Below are 22,972 nucleotides of genomic sequence, written 5' to 3'. Positions count from 1 at the left end.
TTCATTTCCGTACTCCGAACTCTGGCCTTATTCTACATAATCCAGATAAATAGCGTGACGCGCTTGTTGGATATTCTTCCTTGTTTTCTTCTTACGGTTTATCAAACGTGCATAACTACCTTAGTTTACTTTACATTTACAAATCAAATGTTTAAACATTACAGGATTGTTTCTGGAACAAGATGAAATCATTCCTATTTGGGAAAATGAACTGCCAGTTTTGTTTTCAGCATGGTAAGTAAAAGTTCATTGTTTATTCGTCATTTTGAGTAAGATAATAGAAAACGTTAAACGGTAAGACGGACATTTAACTTTCAACAAAATAGATTTCCTTTTAAATACAAGTAAGATATTGAAAAGAAATTACTGAGGTCACTCATGCAATACTTATACGATGACAGCCCCTTTTAGTCATGACTTAACAACAGTTAAAAAAATGGTCTGAAAGATTGACTTCTCATGCTAAGGTAATGAATGGTGGTTCCTTTGTACATATACTACAGGAAGTTCAGGCCGTCAAAGCCAAACTGCACTAGAATGAACTTTAAATTGTTTGACGAAGACAAATCTTGGGAGACAGAAGACTGTGCAAATCAGGTCGCAGAGTATATAATGTGTGAATATCAGTCAGGAAACAGATCTATTGGTGAGTTTAAATTTTGTACAAGACAAGAGACAAACGTTCCTTTTTGGTTCAAAACAATATATGTATTCTTATTTACGCCATAGCTACATTGTAGTTTAAGATTTCACTTGTCATATGATATCTAGCAATTTTCAAGTTGTTTTTGGTAAAGAAATTAACGTTGCTATTTATAGAGGTTAATACTCAACAGTTTTGAGAAACACTGTTTTCAACCCTTTTACATTTGGCCGCCGCGATCTCCTCCTTCATTACATCTTACAGGAAATACTGGTTACTCTTCGATAGGTAGTTCCTTAATCACGTCGGGTCAGAGCTATTTTGACATTTCATCGGGCCCATATTTTTTTTCTTGTTGCTCTGTCTTTCTTCTACAAAGACGAATAAACTCGACTTGTTTTGTTCTTAAAGATTGTTTTTAATGTAAAGGGATATTTTAGTGTTTTACGTAACTTGCCTTGTGAATCAACTGCGTGTGTTAGGAATACATAACGCTCTAGCAAAATATTTATTTCTGTTTTACAATAGTTCGGCTGTTGCTATAAAACAACAGTCGTATATTTCACTTAATGTTTCCCTACATGATTTTATTGAAAACAATCGTGTTTCATACATTCATTTTGACTATTTGATATTTCATTCGTACAGCTAATCAAGATTATATACATATATGGTTAGGCCGGCTGACTTTAATAAAGTAGTTTTAACTGAATAATCGTTTTATCGCTGCGATTGTATTGATCTGCGGTACTAAAATGTTATGTGCGTATACTGTCAATGATTATGATAATATATCATTGTTTTTATGTCTAAATCAACGCTTAAAATGAATATTAACTAAGAACTCGTCAAAACAGGGGAGGATTCGCCTGCCTCTTTATACGTTTCATATTGAAAAGGCGTCCAGCAAAACCTGAAAGGAACGTAACCCTCTTGTACTCTTACGTAGAATAGTGTTAAAATTGTTCAATGGTTGTGTTATTTTCAAATGTAGGGAATATCTGAATGGGCTCTTTATCTTGTTGTTTCGAAGCAAACTTTAAGTTGTTTTAAAGCGTACGCTATTTTCAGTGTTGAAGCAAGCTAACACTATTATATACAAAATTATAACTGAAGTTGAGAAATGTTATCACTATTTTAATTTTGTGAAATTTCAGTATAATTACTACTTTGTGGAACGTTTTCTGTACGCGAAAATGTCATCAAAAGTGCAATATTTTCATAAAAGCCCATTTTAAAACTTTTAGATCAGTTAAACATAAAATCAAGCAGACTTGTTTACTCTTGGTGAGTTGGCATTGGCGATATCACAACAGAAACAAGAATGAGATATGCGTCTTCTATATCAAGCATTTTTCTTCTTTTACGTTGTAAATAGCTTGCTGTTGCCTGTCTATACGCTTATAGCAAACAAGTCATAGCTCAAAACAGACAAACAAGCCTCTTCGTACTTTGAAAATAAAAAATCTGTATGAAGATCCTTCTGAAGCATAGAATGAAATCAAGCAATATAACAGCAGACACGGTTTGACTGAGTCAAATGAGAGGAAATGGAAATGGAAATGCAACACCCCTCACGCACCCTAGTACCATCTTAAGCGGAACTGTATTACATAAACCGTATTACTGTATTACATATGTTTTGAATGGACTTAGGAAACCTTATCAATACTTCTTGCAATTCCATACAATAAAGAAATGACTCAGTCATGAAAAAAGCTTTTTTTGGATACGGAGTTCAGTTTTATCGACACCTGTTATTTTAGCTATGGTAAACTAGGTGAAGGTAAATGTTTGAAACATACCATTGTTCATGTGTAACTTTTTAAAACACCTTATTTTAAAATTAATTAGACTTTCCTTTGGAAAATAGAATGCAACCAAGCAAGAAGAAACATTGACTCCATACCTGAAAAAAAACATTAGACAACGCTCTCATCATGCTCATTGACCGTTAGACCTAGTTAAAACTGAATTACCCGGTAAAATTCCGAAACATAAAGTGGACGAAATAATGCTATAGGACCCCAAAAATATAACCAAAAAATGTGCGTAGACACATTTTACGGCCGTCAAAAGACACTTAAGAATTGCTTTTATTAAAATCAGAAAATACTTTAAAAATAGATCCCGTAAAAGCAGTTTTACATCAAATTTGGTTATTAATAACAAATTCCTATTTCGGATTTCTTTCAAGCTATAGTATATGGCAACTACTTTTCGGGCTGTTAATATTACAGACCTATATTTGAAAAATAGTATTTCTCAAACATATGTGAAACGGTAAATAATGTTTATCTTAAGCTAAAGATCCGGTAACAGTACATCGTATCGAAGAGGAGACAATGGTACACGAACAGATACCGTCTTGGAAGTATAATGGTACAAAAGACATAGCAATTTCAGGCAGAAAATGTCAACATCAACACGCATGTCCCGCAAAGTACTCAGATTGCGAGCCCATATACTGCAGATACAGCAAAAGTATAGGATATTTACATTGTCAAACGGATCACAGTTTTCACGATGAATGCAGTGTTAAACGTATGTACCGCTTAAATAATTATCCACATAACACTTTTGGCAACAAGTAGAGTAATCAATTTGAATACAGTATTTCTATTGCGGACAACCACTTAATATAAAAGACTTATCAAGACATATACGAAATATTTTGGGCGAATAATACACAAATGAGCAAGTTTATAACAGGCTTTCTTTAACTGAGTGCGTTCATGAGAGTTAATGAAATCTGCAATATCTTCACGTCTGCCAGATCAGAATTCTGTTTCATTAAGCCCGTTTGTTTTCATGATCTTAAGGGAACAGAACATAGAACAATTTTGATTCCAATTTGACCCCATTTTACAAGAGAACAGAGTCATTCAGTAGAGGTACGTTTGCCATTCTGCCGTGTCTGATAATCAATTATGATTGAGAAAATAAAAAAAAATCAAACAAATTCAGTACATATTTAGCCTGTTATGATAAAAATTTTCTGATCCAAAATTTACTTAATTTTATTGTCCCCATAATATAAAGTCACTGAAATGATTGGATATAAATATTTTCCATTTTAATGTCGTTTTCTTCCAAAATTTAGTACCAGAGGATATGAACTCTAGCACGGTGTACTATGTTTACATGGGGAATGTTAATACAACATTCAGTGGTAAAACTTGTCAAAGATGGGATAAACAGAACCCCCATAACCACTATATCCGTGGAGATAAGTTCAAGGTAGGATAATATAAGATCTTTGTATAATCACGTTCAAATGCGGATCGAAATAAACGCATAAATAGAGTTAAAACTTAGTAATACTGTTGCAGTTTAGATAAGGCAATATAGGCTTCCTTCATATTTTATTAATGCAATCATAATTTCATCGGATCCAAAAACCACCGACAAAAATAGCAATCAGTTTGAACGCACGGTAGAAGTTTTCGTCTTGTTTGCATTAAACATAATATTTTTTATGAGCTTGGTAAGAGAAAGACAGTGACAAAGCTTATACATTTTTTTTTGTACATGTATTTAAAAAGCAGCAGCTTATATATAATATGTATACTTCTCCAAATAGTATGCAAATAAGACACCGTTAACTGTTAGAAATAAATTTTCTATCTTCTTAAAGACACGTTTGCAGTAATGTAACCTACAGTTGTACAAATACCAGTTACAATAATTTTATCTTAGACTTAAATAATCCGTTTTGTTTGGTATTCTTTGGTATTAAGTCATACTTACGTTTCCTTGTAAAGTAAAAAATACTGAGAGCTCACTTGATGACTTGTACAGATTTTATTTCAAAACAACAATTTGCTACAAGATTAACTTTGCAGCTATGCACCGGTATAGTCCATCTATTTGACATATTTTTGTGATATGTTTTGACGTCGTTAGATGGGATAAAGCCATTATATAATTTTGGTATTACATTACAGTAACAAAGCTTTTGACGTTGACGTCGTGTTTAGTTGATAAAATGTTTGACAGAACCTCGCACAACATTATCCTATTCAAGTCGTATTAATAATTTAATAAGAAGAAAACCTCAGTGACATGTAATATCATCTAAGTATGTCACAAGTATAACAGTCTATTATGACGATGGTCATCTTTTGGGTTTTGTTACTAAATATAGCATTCGTGCCTTAATCTTTATTGCTTCCTTACATGATGAGGTTTTTTCTGCTGCAAATATCTGTAGCTTTCATTTTGAAAGAACTGTCATATAATCATTGTTCTACATATTTCAATATTATATTTGAATCGTATTATATGAACATGGTGTCTAGTAGGTTGAATTCAAAAGTTACATAATTCCAAAGCACGAAGAATAAATTTTTGAACCTCATAAGATGCTTAACAAAAAGTGTACAATAATGTTTAGTAAACTATGTAAAAACCAGTACAATTATGCAAGCATGGTAGCTAGTTTTATTTTCGGGAGAAGTCTGAAGCATGATGTGTCATATTCTCTACCACTTTCTACAGTTTTGTCGCTTACTGGTTAAAAACCAGTTCGGGGACTAAAAGATTACTTTGCCGTCCATCCCTCATTCCAACATTCCGTCTTTTTGTCATTCCGTCCGTCCGTAATAGTTCGTGTCCGGTCCATAACTCACCAATTAATGAATTTAATATAACTTTGCATTAATGTTCCCCATGATGAGATGAAGTGTCATTTGAAAAACATGGACACCTAGCTCAGAGGTCGTCAAGGTAACGCTTGGAAGTCAAAGGTCTACGGTGTTTTTTTTCCTGTCCGGTCTACCAGAATGATTAGTACATTTGATATAATGATAACGTAACAAATAAGCATAGATAGTGCTTGACTTCATGTTATCATTGCTATAATTATTAATGAAATGATGTAAATTATAGAATTTGGGTCAATTATGGTCGATTTTGGTCAAATATAGTGTAGGCTGGATCCAGCATCATAAAGTATATTATATCCAAAAGAGAACCAACAATTTGTTGGAGCAAGTAGTCGGTCCACACTTGAACAGATTAGACATAAGTTGTATAAATAGCACCAATCAAGCTTACTTCTGCTAAGGTATAGATAGGTAGATAGATGACTAAGAGATAAATCTTACCAAGTACCCTTATAAGGAATGATAAGGAAGTTATTGCAACTACACTGTTAGGGCGGATATCTTATCAAAAATAAAACGTTTCAAGTTCATAGTCTAAAGAAGAGTTGCAGAATTTCAACAAGGTTTTGAGATATAGGGTCATTGCATAGGAGTTTTACCTTAAGGGAGTTGATTGCCTTTCGTAGTAGCAGCAATGTAATTATCATCTAAAAATGTATTATAAATTTGTTTCAATTTAGTAGAATTGTATATGTTATGCTCTAAATGATATTCGTTAATATCTTAGCTTGTTAAAGACTGCAATAAACAGACATATTTATAAACAATGATTATAGTAATTTTTGGGCTTTAACATTTGGTGCCAATTGAACATTTATGTTCGATCACGTGGCAGATAATATGTGAAGAAACTCTTAGATAAGTAAACTTCCGAAAACCTGTAATCATATGTATAGGGGTGGTTATTATCATGCATTTTCATCTCTTGATAGCCCACTATTCTATGCAATGATTCATTATGCAACTAGACATTTTTCCACAATAACTAATATCACTCTATATCTGACAGATACCACATCCCAGGAGCTCAACGGTTCCATGTTCGCAGCTCTGAAATTACTATTTGATTCATTAACTGTTCGTTCCCAAGGATTACTATCTACCATTTTTTTCATGGAAAATAACTGTTTTTGTATGAGAAATTAAACTTTCCTACCCATACTTGACTGTAATATTTAATTTCAAATACTCCATTTCAAATATAGTCCTTTATATTAACCTTGCGATAACTATGTTAATTTTACAGATATATTGGTAGTCCTCTTTCATATTTTATTGCAAACAAACTAATACATAGATCACAGATAAAGCGAATGTTTGCAAAGTATGTACAATAATGGTAACATTACAATCACTCGAAAAAAGGTTTCTCGAAAAAAAGTGACGACCCTTCCCAAAGAAGAGGTTGAAGTAGCAAAGGGATCGATAAAAACTATATTGTGTTACGAAGAATGATAAAAGAAAGACTTGATGTCTGGTGGAGACAAGAAAGGAATTTTTATTTTAAAGATATTTCTTATAATTTTGGTCATCAACTACATTGCGTTTCTCATGTGTGTGCGTTTATTTGACTTGGTACAGCAGGTACCTTTAGTTTTAGTATGTGGTACATAAGCCTGATTAGATATGTGAAGTTTCAAGGGTTCTGTTTAATTCAGTATTACGACTGATTTCTTTACAATGTGTATAATCTATTTCTTCGGATAAAGAGTCGGTAAGTAGGTTGGATGATATTGTCAATTATTTGGCATATACTTGAAGCATTATGTTTATGTACAATGGTCAACAAAAAATATCTTCTTCGCAAGAACTGCCAAACATGTATTGCAGAATGTCACGTAAATGTTGTTGAATTAAGTGGTTTAAGCTACTGCATTTGTTTCGTATTTTGTTATAATGTATTGGCAGGAAACCTTCGCCTACAAAAATATGTTGGAACAAGGGGTTGGTTTAATATTTTAGAAGTATTCTTAACGAGATGATGAAGTCTGAAGTTTCTATATATGTATATCGTTCTATGACTTGAACGATGATGGTAATATCCATTTAGAATAAAGTTAAAGACAACAACAAAAGTTGCGTAATCGAGCTGGTTTTTCAGATTTTATAGATTTTTATATCCCACCATATTATTCAAAATTCCGTTTGAGTAACTTGGTAGATCATCATTTTTGTATTTGAAAATAAGAACTAGTATAGTTTTAGAATTTATTGTCAGTCATATAATGAAATCAAGCCAGTTATTAATGATCTAGTTAAGGAGTTTTGCTTCGAATTTTTAGATAACTGATAATTCAGCTTATCACATCTCCATTAAAACCATGAAAAATTAGCCCTAAATGTTAAACCTTACAGAAAGGTTTTCTAATACATATATGAATAAAGCAGACTCAATTTGATAATAAGAGGATTGTTCAAATATGAATGCATCAAGAACGTTACCTCGCCCAAGAATGTGAAAATCAGAGGAAATTAAAATAATTGGGTATATAAACATGTTAGCTTTACATTGATACCTCACCCATTAAAATCCGTTCACTTTAGTTGTGTCTATCGCTCGCTAAACATTGCCTCATACAAACATGTTTGGAAGAAGGTCAGTGTACGCCGTTGAAATACGGTCCAATATTAAGAATCGTTGTATGTGTAAAGATATTTTTGATGAAATACGTTCTGTTTATGGGCATGTGAAATGTCTTTTTCGACAATTATTCGTTGGTTGAAGAAATTCAAATGTTGGTTAGTTTCAACAGAAGATGCACCACATGGCCGTCGGTCGGAAACAGCAACGTCTGCAAAGATGGTTGCTAGAGTGAAAGAAATAGTTGCTACTGATGCAAGATACACCGCTAGGCAAATAGCTAGTATGGTTGGCATCTCATTAGAAGCAGCTCATACAATTCTGAAACGTAATTTGAAAATGAGAAAGATCTGTGCTAGATGGATTCCTCATCTGTTAACAGATGAGCAGAAAAAGGCACGCGTGAAATGCGCAAAATTATTGCTTAAACAGTTTCAAAATTACAATGCACGGTCTTTCGCAAATGTCGTCACTGGTGACGAGACATGGGTTCACTTTTTGAGCCTAAACGAAAGATTCAGAACAAAATATGGGCAACAAAGTCTGGCAAAGGACCATCCTTTGCAAAACGGACCGTGAGTGTCAAGAAGGTAATGTATGCCATATTCTTCACAACTCAGAGTCCTGCCATTCATGTTGCTGTACCTTAACGCAAATCCGTAAGTGCGAAGTTTTACAAGACTAAAGTTCTTCGAAAACTGAAGAAATATTTCAAAAATCGAAGACCCGCAACTGGTTTGGCCAATGTCAGATTGCTATATGCGAATGCGTCATCGCACAAGGCGTCTATTGTACAAGACTTTCTGAAGCAGGAAAAGGTTGCTGTGCTCCCTCACCCTCCTTATTCGTCTGACCTTGCCCCGTGTGACTTCTTTTTGTTCCCAAGGCTCAAAAATACCTTTCTGGTCGAAAATTTGTGCAGCGCAAACACCTCGGTTCTGCAATATTCCATTGTCTTCATAGTATACCTAGAAAAGACTATGAAAATGCCTTCAAGGATTGGATTAGGAGACAGAAACTTTGCATATCTGTTGGAAGTGAATACTTCGAGGGGACCAAATAAAATTTGCAGTGAAAGCTATCAAGGATACATTTTTATGTGCTTAGATGCGTTCATATTTGAACAATCCTAGTATAATATCATTCAACTGATAAACCGTCGAAATGTCTAGAACTGTTTGTCATTTATAAGATTATTCATATGGAAATAACTATTATATCTTTATACAATCTCACGCAACTTACAAGAGACTAGGGACGGTAGTTTGATACACATTTTTATCACCCTTTTTAATGGTTTATCACATTTGCATTTGTTCGTTTCACATTTTCTATATACATGTATTAAATTAAATGTATTTCAGATTTATACATGGGTTGTAGTCGTGGGCGAACTGTTAAGAATTTATAAGTTATGTTTGATTTTACTTAATCTGGAACGAAATTTCAAAGTAGACCAATTAAAATTTTTTAACGTGTGGAAGACCAGCCCTTTGTCTCAGTACGGAATAATTTGTGCCAAGTAATATTAAAATTCCTTTATGGACGACAGAGTTATTGACTATGAAGGAAAAACAAACCTGTCGACGTTTAAATGTTTTAAGATATCGTGATTCAAGCGGACAATCTTCAATAAATATTGTTGATAATCAGCTCAAACACCTATAGGCTTGAGACACTAAATCTACTGCTTTTTTGTGTGTGTCAATTTTCCCATCAGACACTGTCTTTTTACAACAACGTACGGTACGAGTCCTATCGCACAGAACCTCAGCCTATGTCCTCTTAATTAAAGCTGTAATTCAATATATTTGCCCTGACTCCTGGATGTTCAGAGCCTATATGTTATCGTATGAGGCATTCAACTACCATATAGGTGTAACTCACATGCCTTGGCTCTACTTCCCCTATAACGCTGAACCTCGTCTATTAGCTGAAACTCTTCTACTCTCCCAGTAGATTCCCAAAACCTATCTTTCTGCCCCTTTTATTGCTGTGCGCAGAGGCGGCATTCTTAAAATAATAGCATGATGAATTGATTCTTATTCTGAATTCTTTCGTATAAATAGGGTGAGGGTATATCGGACGCCGCGAACTTCTGTCGTGATCCGGGTGATACTGGGTATGTATGGTGTTTTACCACAGATAAAGACACTAGATGGGAACCATGTTTATTAAATGGTAAATATATCATTTTATCGTAGTCTCTTTTAATCAGTTTGTGCCATGTAATGATACATATATCAAACAGTCATACTTGTGGATGTTAACCGTTAGCTTTTCTGAATTATTTGGAATATCATATTTTAAGTGAGTTTAGCATTTATTGTTGCAATTAGTACCTAAAGAATATTATGCTAGTGTGTTGGATTTTATCTTTTTATCAAGTCGTGCTGAATATGGAGTTCTGATTAGGAAGGAAGGGACTAAAAACGAAAAGCAACACAATTCAGAAGAGCCAAGTTAAACACAGTGACACAAATGTTCTTTTATACTTACACGCTTTGACACTTCAGCGGTCGATGATTTTTCTTTCCTAATTTTACCCAAGTCGTTAGTTTGTCAGTTCTCTTTGGTCGAACTTCTGAAAACCTATTGGGTTATTTTTGTTTTCACGAAAAGCAAACTTAACAAAAAAAACATTTATGTAATGTTATGTTATCCATTACCTGCGCAAAGATGTTCCATTTTCTTGTCCCATAAAGTCTGTATTTTGAACGGAAAATACAATTGAAGAAGAAATTTGTTTTTGAATCTTAAACAGTAAAGAGCTGATCATGTAACAGTCTTCTACCTTATTGTGATATTTACGAATTTCCTACATGTATTTTCCTTTGAAAATGCATTGCCTATCAGTAACAATAATTAAATATATTTGAAACTTATTTCTAAAACTACCTCTGAATGAATAGCCTACATTTGTATAGTCGAAAATCCCTGTAAAAATATATATTAACTAAAGATAAACTTCTCTTGTAAGATAGTTACTTACCTTGAATAGAGAAGATATTACTCTTAAATATCTGTAAAATGAAATAAGAACAATAAATGTTCATGAAATCTGTCTTGTAGAATTTATTGGCAATCGGCAATGTACAAGGAATCTGAAATACAATGAGTCGGTCAACGTTACAGTTTCTGGCAAGACGTGTCTCAGCTGGGACAAAGTACAAAGTTATGAATATTCCAAAATATTCACTTCGAATGCAGAAAACTACTGTCGTGACCCTTTAAATTTGGGTTATTTCTGGTGTTACGTTGGTTCGTTTCAAAACGATCTAGTAGACATCAAGATTGAACCATGTCAAGTTGAAGTTTACCCCTTACAAGGTGAGGTCTTTATTTAACTAGAGATTTGTCAAAATGTAACATTCTGCTAAAATGTCAGATTTATGCCAAAGTAAATATTTGACAAGACATATTGGAAAGTTTAAGGTATACATACCTATAAATACTGAAGCTTGGGCATTAGTTAGTTTTGTCTGTGAATCAAATAATATCTGGTAGTCAGAAATGTATGGATGGGTTAAATATTTCCTATCTAAATAAACTGTCAGAGAATTGCCAACATGGTGAAAACGTTCGTTTTCCCTTGTTTTAATAACGGATATATAAGAGATAGTTGTTATAAATGTTGATAGAAACAAATGGAAAGGATGACTGTGTAACTAAGTGTATTGCAAAACTGCTTGGCAGTTTGGACGGTCACAGTGACAAAAACGCCATGAAACAGTACATATATCAATCTATTTATAGGTCTGTAACAATACTAAACATTGATTTTGTTGTACGCCAATGAATTAAATGAATCATTTTATAGATATCGAAAAACAATTGTTATTTTCAGCAGATTTTTATAACGTTCAATCAAAATGCATATTTAAATGCATTGTCTCTCAATGTTCATTTGCAACACTTTTAACACCATTATTTTATCGACCATCTTGATTTCAAAATGAACCACCTCAGATGTTCGTATCTATCTAGTGTCCGAAAATTGTGCTGTCAAATGTAAATTAAAAAGTCTACATTTTGTCTTATAGATGGAGCATTTCTGCTTAAAGTGAGATAAATCTGTTGTAATTTTACATTTTAGGAAGTATCAAATATTGTTTTAAATATCGTTTTTAGATCAATAAAGTACTTTCTTTCAAATTAAATGTATCTTAGTAAACCATAAAATATGACTTATCAAGTACCATATCAGCTTATCTGTTAAGCGATAGAAACAAAGTAAAGGGAGGTGTGTGTTGAAAACTAAAATATGTTTTTGCTGCTTGACATCATAACGTTTTTCAACTATAAATGCGCCATGAGAAAATCAACATAGTGGCTTTGCGACCAACATGGATCCAGACCAGCCTGCGCAACCGCGCAGTCTGGTCAGGACCCATGCTGTTCGCTAACGGTTTCTCTAATTGCAATAGATTTGAAAGCGAACAGCATGGATCCTGATTAGACTGTGCGGATGCGCAGGCTGGTCTGGATCCATGCTTGTCGCAAACCCACTATGTTGGTTATCTCATGGCGTGGTTCAAATGAATACATTTCATTTATTATATGGAGAGAAAGATCACGATATTTGACCAAATCTCTTAATCACTTGCCTACGGATAGACCTCCTGTTTAATTGTTTGATTTAAGCAATTTCTTTGATATGTACGATTCATAACCTCAGACTCTAAATTGTTTTCCGCACTTGTAGCATGTGTAAACTGCTGAGTTCTGCGAACCCGGAACTGGAGGGCGTGGACGGTCGCATGCAGTTCCACTACTGCTACCGTCAATGAACAGGCCCAGTCAAAATGATTCCAAAAAATCTCAATTTTTGTTCTGTTTTCTTTGATGATTTTCAAATTGTTATACGTATAATGTAATATATAATCGGTAGGACAGTCAGATCCGTATGAAACCAAGAAAATGTAAATACAAGTCCATAAAAATATGCTTACAAAATATCCAAGGTATCCAATACATGATTAAAAGTATGAATACTGACATCTATAAGGATGTAGAATTACCGAATCTTACTTGGGGACTTCAGTATTCTCCCAGATATCGCAAACGTGTGGTAAATCTTACGAATTTCTCATACTAATGCAGGCATCTTTTACATGTGGTTATTTACCATTTCCTGGTACCATAAGAGGTCAAGGTTTTTCATTATTAAGTTGTATATTCAACTTTTGACCCATGAGTAAGCCGAACTGTTTACACAAGAAAGAAAATACGTACATTTGAAAATAATTCCCGTCGTAACTTACTGATATTTGAGATTAAATAGTTGGTGCTATAATGAGGGAGCTATATCAGATACTAGTGATTTTATAGGAGAAAGAGAAGCAGATTCTCCATATTTCATGCTGACAGACATTTTTATTTTCATTACCTGTACAATTTGAAACAAATTGAGATGTTGACATGGAATAAAGTATTAAATATAAACTCGTAACGGTGTTATAAGAAAGTGCTTTATACAATAAAAAACCAACAACTGCAATGCCAAAAAAAGAACCCAAAACATTTTGTAAACTTTCAAACTTGTATATTGCAACATATATATTTATTTAAGGCTGCCCATGGCTTACGCCCCTTAAATCCCTCTCTATGAACCTCTCTGAGTGTCTGTTGCATGTCATTAAAGTAACATTGTACTATATGTTTCCTTAACCGGAACAAACTTTCTTACCACCATTTATCTTTTTCGATATTCTCAATTGCGTTCAAACGATTAAAGAAAATATCTCGATATTTTTATATCAGAAAAGAAAAGAAAAAACTTTTCTCAATTTTGGTTTTGTAATAAATTTAAAAACTGGCCGTAAAATTTCGAACACATGAAATTGAATGTTTTCCTTTATTAAACTCAAGAAAACGTAATCAGATCAACCCTTTAGAACGTTATACTTCGAAATTGCTTTTGTGTTTCAAAATCATCCCTGTTTGCCTTCCGATGAAGAGTCGACATTAACTTTGTCAACATCTATTAAAAGTAATATCATTTTAGGACCAATGATGAATAGAAAAGGGATGTTATTCATTTATTATCTCATGGATTTTAACTCAAGATGGAAATTGTGATATTATTACAGAATAATTCACCCACTTCTCAAGAATGAACGTTTTAATTTCACAATTTGAACATAAGCGATTATACGTAAAACTTTACGTATTTTGTATATAAAATATTGTTTCAAATATAGGCAATGTTTCCTTTAGCTGAACGTTAAAATCTGTTGCATTTCAAAGTGGTTCAGTAGTTATAACACAAAACAAAACTTTACTTATATATAACAATGACATGAGACTATATATTTAAAATACTTTGCAAACTTAATTGCCATTTATAACAAGATAAATAACAAGATTACTAATATGGTAAGAGTATGAATATTCTAATAATATCTATACACTGAAAGCAAGTGAGCGTTTGGTTGAACACGATTGTCAAACACCGCTGCAAAAAATGCACTGTAAAACTTTTAAAATCATAAATAAAAGTAGCTTCTTCCTTCTACTAAAATGCGTAAAACAATGTGATGAAATGACAGTACTTTTCAGCAATAACATCAGACTTAAATTTTTGCATACTATTTTTTCACTGGATCTGCCCATGTATAAACGGAAAAAAAATCTTGTGCAAACAAGGCAATTCACGTGCTGTAAATACATGCTTTTTTAAATGCTTTGCCAGGGACGTATGTATGTATTTCTGCGCAGACTGATATTTAGCATCTGCGTCTTGCTTCTTCCATAAAAAACATCTTCTTGTAGCACTATAGATACAATGTAATCCATAGTACATCAATGTACGCACTAGCTTCTCTTAGAGTTTACTCCCTTTACAAAGCGTCTGTTTAGTTAATGTAAATAAATGTGAATGAATAAGGATCGCGTGTAACTTGTGCCCTTTTAGGTATTATATAAATGATTTTTGTTAGTATTAAGGAGGTAGGTTACCTTGTTACAAGGGTAAATTCAAATTAGTTGAACCGCAGCATTTTTTGTATTTCGTCTAATATGAAGTTTTAACTGCTACAATCTCAATTTCGTTTGTCTCTATCCCTTCAAGTTCAGTTTTTATCCAGGTTTGAAGAACATGACCCTCCAAAGGTATTTCATATTGAAAGAAGAAGGAAAATACGGATATTTAACACTTTTCAGTGTATTTAAGTTTCATTGATATCCGTAGAAGTCTGCATAATTGATAATTTTACTAGTATGCACGTTAGCTTTCTAATATAAGCTTAAAATGTATATGTCGCGGGGCTCGTGTTTCCATGGTAACGCATTTTCTCTTATTTTTAAACAATTATGTATAAGAATACGGGTTTTCGACGGCTTCAGTGCCATTCTGTTAATGACCAACATGGAATATTTGGGTAATATTATCAGCAAAATACCAAGCATTTTACATGGTACCCTATTTTTCTCAAAGTTTAAAGTAACCATGGCAACAGAGATGTTTAAAATAGCTTATATCTAGCTTTTTGTCGTAATTTCTTATTAAAAAATATTGAATAAGATTATCTTTCTAGTTAATGTAGCTTTAAAACATATTATTTCTAATGTAAGTTATATTTTCGTGTTATTTGCATTTATTCAAACAAATTTCACAGCTAAGAGTACTCACAGCAGTACACCTCGTCTGGCAATTTTCATGGAAAATTCGTTCAGCATGCTGCTATTATTTTCATGGATATTGTTGAAATGAAAATAAAAAGCCGAAGCTGTGTTTCTTAAATAAACCAGTGTCAACGCTTGTGAATTTTACATTTAGATATATAGATCACGGGCTTCGTTTCCATGGTAACATCAATTTAATTCAAGAAACCACAATTTTCTACTGAAATTTGAACATTTTTAGGTCTTAATTTTAGTATATAAGTAACAAATTATCAACGGAACCTGAAAAATAGGTATTACAAATCAAACTGCTAGAATTTTTATTTGAAAATGGCCGTAACAAGTAACCTTTCACCCAACTGTATTCCAAATAACATTGGTTACCATTGTCCATTTTCTTACATTCCGCATAACATTTCAATATAACTACATAAAAGAAGCAAAATATTGATTATTATTCAGAGCAACAGACTCATAAAAAATATTTCAGCAAATAATGGTTATTTGAAAATAGTTAAAATAAAGAAAATGCACAGAATTACGTACTTTCAAGATAAAAGCTATTAATTTTGCGCGTCAGTGACGTCATTTTAAGGCAAATTGTTTTGAAGCGTTTCTGCGGCAATTTATCCATTATTTCTGCACTATACAGCCATAAAGCATAAGATCGAAGACAGGTTCATGATTTGTTTTCAGAAGAATGAATATACAAACACATTTAGTTTGTCGTAAACGTCGTCGTAAATCGTCACGTTAGCTTCCGGTTGGACATGCGCACATACAAATATGAAGGTAACCTACCTCCTTAATCGGTATGTTTTTCCTGATTAGCTAGTCACTGCCTTCGTACTCATCCGTACTCTTAATGTGTTCGTACTCAAAATAATTCGAATGTATAGTTATTATTCTAAAATAGTGTTCCTAATAATCATATAGTTATATGCAAGATTATGGGTAATGTTTTATCTATTTTTTTAATGTAAGAATAGCGACAATACACGTTTGTTTTGTGTATTAACGTCTGCAAAAGCCCTTGGGATATGTTTGTGACCTCGACATAAAAAACGTGTATTATCCCTACAGTATACTACGTTCCTAACTTACCGTTTGATAATTTATTTCACAACAGATATTAATACTGAATAGACAATGGCTTTGAACCAAGCGTATCTGTTTTCGGTGGTCGTTTTCCTACCTTCTGTATTTGAATTTTATGTAATCATATCTATAATAACATTTTTCCCAGCGTATTAAAACAAGGCATAAAAACATGTGATATTGTCCGCGGGTGAAACTATCACACTAAATAAACCACGTTGTGTCTATCTCATTTGTTGAGATAATGGTTAAGGAGGATGTATACCTTGTTGCCAGGATAACTTCAAAGTAGTTGAACCGTAGAAATGTATCGTATTTTTTTTATAATTTTATTCTTAGCTGTTACAATCTCAAGTCCGTTTATCTCTGTCCCTTCAAGTACAAAGTTATTCAGGTTTGAAGTACATGACCGTCCAGATATTTCATGATTAAAGAAGAAGGAAAATATAGATAGATATTTAACACTTATCAGTGTACTCCCGTTTAACTGTAATCCGTTGAAGACTGTGCAGATGATTACTTTACTAGAATGCGCGACAGCTTTGTAGTGTCAGGTTAATATATTTCCATGGCTACTTTCCTCTCACTTTTTCACAACTATGGGATTTTTCGGCGGCTTTATTGCCGTTCTGTTAATTACAAACTTGGAATAGTAGGGTAATATCATAAGCAAAATACCAAACACTTTGCATGTTTCCCTATTTATCTTAGCTTTTAAAGTAACCATGACAACAGATATGTTTATTCCAAAGCAGTTTTTCAAAGAAAGAAACTGCAAAATGATTTTAATGATAATGTATTCTACGCAATCAGCGTTTGAAAACGCTCCTGTCATGAAAATGCGGGAAACAACGTTCAGAGATTTATTTGCACATTTTAGCATTTGCTGACAGTGTCAGATGTAATGTTTCACAAAAAAGTATGTGTTAGTGAGTAATTAATACTGTTAAAATAAGCGATATGTATTTTTACTCTATCATAATAAGGGTTAAATATATTTGGGTATAAGGACTTGGAGACATTTCATATCAGCCGTTTGGTATTGATAGTTGATCAATAGAAGATTAGAAGCATTTGTATATAAAAATTAGTGAGTTTAAAACTGAGTCAACTGTCACACTCCTCACCCATGAAGCACACAGTAGCAAAAAAGCTTAAACACGGATAAACTCCATGAGCAATGATAACCAGACATATTTATAACGCTTAACAATGTAACAAAGTAAATCATTTTAACATAGTGCTTCTAAAACACGATCAGTTGGCATAAACGATATGCATTCATTCACATTTACAAAAAGTGTAACTGTTGTAAAACAGAAATTTCCAGTCACATTTCTAAAATCATAAAAGCGTAGGAATTCTTACCGAAAAAAAATATGGAATTCATAATATATTGTGACAGAATTTAGTTTTCAACTTATCTGTCATCTGCCTTTGAAACTTAAGTAGTTTTTAAACAAATTTACAACTTTCTTGCTTGTTCATATACTTCTTGATCACAATTATCGGACACACATTTCCAAATATTGAGTATAGGAATTAAAATATTTCAGCTCGCCTGCTGTTTTGAAATACACGTATTGTGCACTGATTGACACTTACTTTGTATGCAAAAAGTACGGTATGTTCTGTGTACATTTCACTTTCATTGTTCCGATAATGTTGGCAGAGGCATGATTGTTATTGTACTTATTATTAATAATATCCTTAATTCTATGAACAATGTACTGTCACGGCTGTTCAAGTAAAACCAGAAACTGTATTTTTACTAAATTAACTCTTTAAAGGTGTTATGTTTCGGACATTTCTATTTTTTTTTTTACAAAACACAGGGTTGGATGTAGAGAAAAATTTCACAAGAAAAATTGACAATTTTTTCATATGTAACGACGGTCTGCTCATTCCTAAACATTTTGCATGTAACGGAAAATTTGATTGTTTGGATCAGTCAGACGAAACAGATTGTTTACATGTATATACGGGTAAGTAAAATTAATAGTACCGTACTAAGTAAATTGACGTCTTTTTCAATCCTTCTTTGTTCTACATAAATATTTCCAAGCTAAACGTTGTAATGCTTATTATACTCAGGCTGACAATTCATTAATGTCTATAGAAATACTCTTCTTTATTCCTCGAATTGGCTTTTGTGTAAACTAACTGATAATTTTCTGGCCAGTGCTTTGTTGAAAACATTGGTCAGATACGGTAATATAAGAAGAAAATACACATTTTTACTCTTTTTAACAACTTCTGTTCAATCAATTTTAGAAATAATATAGCGCATACAAGAATGGTGAGATTTCCTTAAAGGATTTTGAGTATTGTATTGAGTTTGCAAATTACCAGAATTAGTTAAACGGTTGTGAAATTTCATGTATTCATGCTTTAACAATTTTATTGAAATTTTAGCCCATCCGTTGATCAAGCCTGAAATTGTTATCGACTATTCTGATCCACCTGAAATCGGATCACTCTTTCAGTGTAACACAAACGAGTGGATCTCTCTAATTGCTAGATGTGACAGAGTCATAGATTGCTTGGATGCTTCAGATGAAATTAACTGTCATTACTATATCTCTGGTATATTGAATATTTTCATAACCACTTGCTACAATTTATATATTAGTTTTATTCAGTATATTATTGTACTCACTTTGGATCAAAAGTGCGTATGGACTATTTTGGAAATTTATCAAAATGAATAGTCGTAAAAGGTAACATATCCAACAAAACAATATGAATATATGAAAATTCGCCAAATAAGTTATTCCACAGGATATGTATATATATATATATATATATATATATATATATCATGCGTTTTGGTAATATCTTAGTACACTAGATGACCGTCTGAGCATTGTATCAGGCACGTGCCTGTGTAAAATCACTAACCTCACATAAGTCAGCCTGGTTGTTTCCTCGCATGAAAAATGCAACTCCATTAAGCGATGATTTTGAACCCATATCAATAAAGAGCAAGTGCTTCGAAGTCTGCGACATTAACCTCTCTGCTATACAGGCCTCAAAGTATGGTGACATGTTGACGGTATTTATAAGCTGTCGCATTCAAAGCAGTGTGGTATATATTGCTTGTCTTTCTGCACAAAATCCTTTTTTTTGTATACAACACTTTCTATACAAATATAATTATTTACTTCGGTCATTTTATTACAATGAACACAAACCACAATATCCGTTGCTACAAAACAATAATTTAGTTCATGCTTATATAACACATTCAACGAAGTTAAAAAATCTGTTCCCTGATTTTAAATAGCCGGGGACGCTATTTTCACAGCTGCATTTTTACAGTGTATGCGGGTTCTCCGTAGTCGTGTATCAATTCTTTTCAATATGCGAATAAAGTCATTCACTTTGCGGTCACTCGTGTTAGGATAGTTTGTTCAAATCCTTTAATTTCATCATTACTGAAACACATTCGTATAATTATGAAACTTAGCATGGATAGGTCGACTTGACAATTCTATAAAAAGTGCACTTTAAATGTTTTTTCTGTAAGCGCAATTGTTCAGTGTAATGGCAAACATCTGTCTGTAACATATTTTGTACGTAGAGTATAATTGCAATATAGTTTGTCTTGTAATGTTGATTGAGTGTCCTTTTCTATGATCGAAAAGGGCCTTTCGCTGCAATAATGTATCCTTTTATGTTTTAGTACCTTAGCATTATTTTCAATACAACCATGATATTTTAACAGTTTTTGTCAAAACCCCAAAAATGTTCAACTATTGTTAAAATAACTTGTTGTAAACGTTAGATAGTTTTGATCTGTTACATCAGATTGTATTTCACAAGACATCCCAGTGTGTCGCTCATACGTAACGTTCTATAATACATATCACTCTTCCGTCATTCTTTTACAATTACACAAAACATAATATTCGTTGCTATTTAAAAAGTATTTAATCCATACATGTTTAAAACGATTGAGGAAGTTCAAAACTAGTCTCCTCCTTGATCATAAGAAGTCAGGGCCGTTTTTTCGCAACTGCATTTTTTCCAAGTTTACTGTGTGGGTCCTCCGTTGTCATGTATCAAAGTTTATTCGGCTGTTATATTTAAAATTGTTTTAATTAGTTAAAAGTGAAATACTTCAGTAATTTAGTAAGATGACTGCATAGCTTCATCATATAAAAATATAGATATATAAAAATATATTATATAATATTATATGTTTATTGATGTGAGACATGTGTGAGACTGGCAAGCGAAATTAACGGATTCTAGTCAGGAGCCCGCTCTTGGCTGAAATAATAGCCTTGTTAGCTCGAAATTCGGCAAGCAATATGTTAATAATAATCTTTTAGCTATATCGATGACACTTAAGTCAGAAATAAAGATCTCAAATCATAAAGGAGACAATAAATATGTAATATCCATATACACATATATTCGTATATGACAAAATGTCAAAAAGTATTTTGGGTTAATAATATCTACATAAAGTTTTCTTGGAAAAATGGAATTCACTCCACCGCTACGGCTAATTTAGTCTATCCATGAAAGGAAATTGGAGGTAATGTCTACCCTAACACCGCTGAACTCTCCCATGCTGAAACATATTGAATGGACTCCATGATCCCTGAGGACTGTGATTTAAACACGAGTATATACTTTACGGCAAAAGACTGATGTCTTTGTTCAATAAAATCTCCACGTGAAGCGCAGATATTTGACTGAGTCCGATTACGACAAGAAATAGAATTTGTGCATAACATATAACAGAAACAAATCTTCCTTCATCATGATATATTATAGGTATTGGTAAAATATGAAGTATGAATCAATAGCACTCTATATTAAAAGGTTGCAATGTTATTGAAATTGTCATTCTCGTTAATAACCATGCGGCCTAATATCTACTTAAAATGTGCTGACGGCCCGGATAAGATGAAAACATTTGAGCATGTTTTATTTATTCAGAGCTGACTACTTGTGCAACGGATCAGTTCAGGTGTACTAATGGTGATTGCATCCATATAAGCCAAATCTGTAACTTCAGAGATGATTGTATTGACGCATCTGATGAATATTGTGGTAGGCGATTCCAGATTTCAGCAACTTTGATTTTTTTTATGTTTTCTTCTCTCGGATATGCAAATGATATTTTATTATAAATATCCAAAGCCTTTGAGACGTTTATCGTGTGATTTACCTTGGTTCATATTTCAGGTGTGTAAGAATTTAATAACCGTGGGCGTTCTCCAAAGTAGTGATGTATCCAATCATTTGAAAATAAATTGTGGTAAAACATACGATAAACCAAAAAAGTTTTGTTCATTTTAATTCTAAAGTATAAGTTGAAATTTCACGACAAAAATATTAAACGTCATTCACCCTAGTAGCAATTGACTCGATTTACTGCGACAATGTTCGCTATAATTGATGGCATAGAATCTAAGAATCGGTGTTTAAAAGGAAAACACCAAATTTGATATTTCAATTTGTGCTCAGTTGATACTTTACAAGAAACATTATTTTCTTTTTATTTAATCTATTTTCCATGGTTAACTTAATTATACTAGTTTTACTATGCATTAAATGATAATGTTTGGAAATTTCAAATAGTTTGATGGTATTTATATCAGCCATATCTGAGATTTATTTGAAATTGTACTAGAGCTTTATTGCAAATGTAAACGGATACGTGTTAAGTAAAATGTCCACATCGCATTACGAACTGTGTATGGATTTTTGTACATCTGTACATCTGTCTGTATGTTCACTGTCTTACAAAGATGCATACTTTTCTGGTATCTTTTAGTTCATTACTTTATGCGGATTGAAATCTGAAGATGTATACATCTACCTTCATATGTTTCAACTTTTCCACCAATTTAGTCATCATAACTAATGTTATTACTGATGCTATTTACAAATTCATTTCAACTGATAAAAGTTCTTCACGATCCCGAAATTCGTAAAATATATCGGAACACTTAAATGAGTATTATAAATCTATTTCAACTATGCTATTGTTCTTTTGCAGATTTTGAACTTTGTTTACCTACAGAATACAGATGTAATAGTGGGCAATGTATTTCTTCAAACCAGCGCTGTGATGCTATCAAACAGTGTATAGACGGCTCAGATGAAATTGATTGTGGTATGAATACAAATGAACCAATATGATCGGAACAATTTCAACAAAACGATACTGATTTTACGCTCACTAATAAAATAAACATAGTAGCAAAATTGAATTGACATTTTGCGTTACTAACATACATTTCTACTCACATTTTTTTTTCAGTTTCCGCGAAAAAGAAAAAGAAACAGCAGTAGACTTCCGACTTCTTTCAATAATTTTAATTTCTCACTGAAGGC

The sequence above is a fragment of the Mercenaria mercenaria genome, chromosome 15 (assembly GCF_021730395.1).
Source record: "Mercenaria mercenaria strain notata chromosome 15, MADL_Memer_1, whole genome shotgun sequence".
NCBI lineage: Eukaryota > Metazoa > Mollusca > Bivalvia > Venerida > Veneridae > Mercenaria > Mercenaria mercenaria.
The sequence above is the reverse complement of the archived record's forward strand: the minus strand, read 5'-3'. Positions refer to the sequence as shown.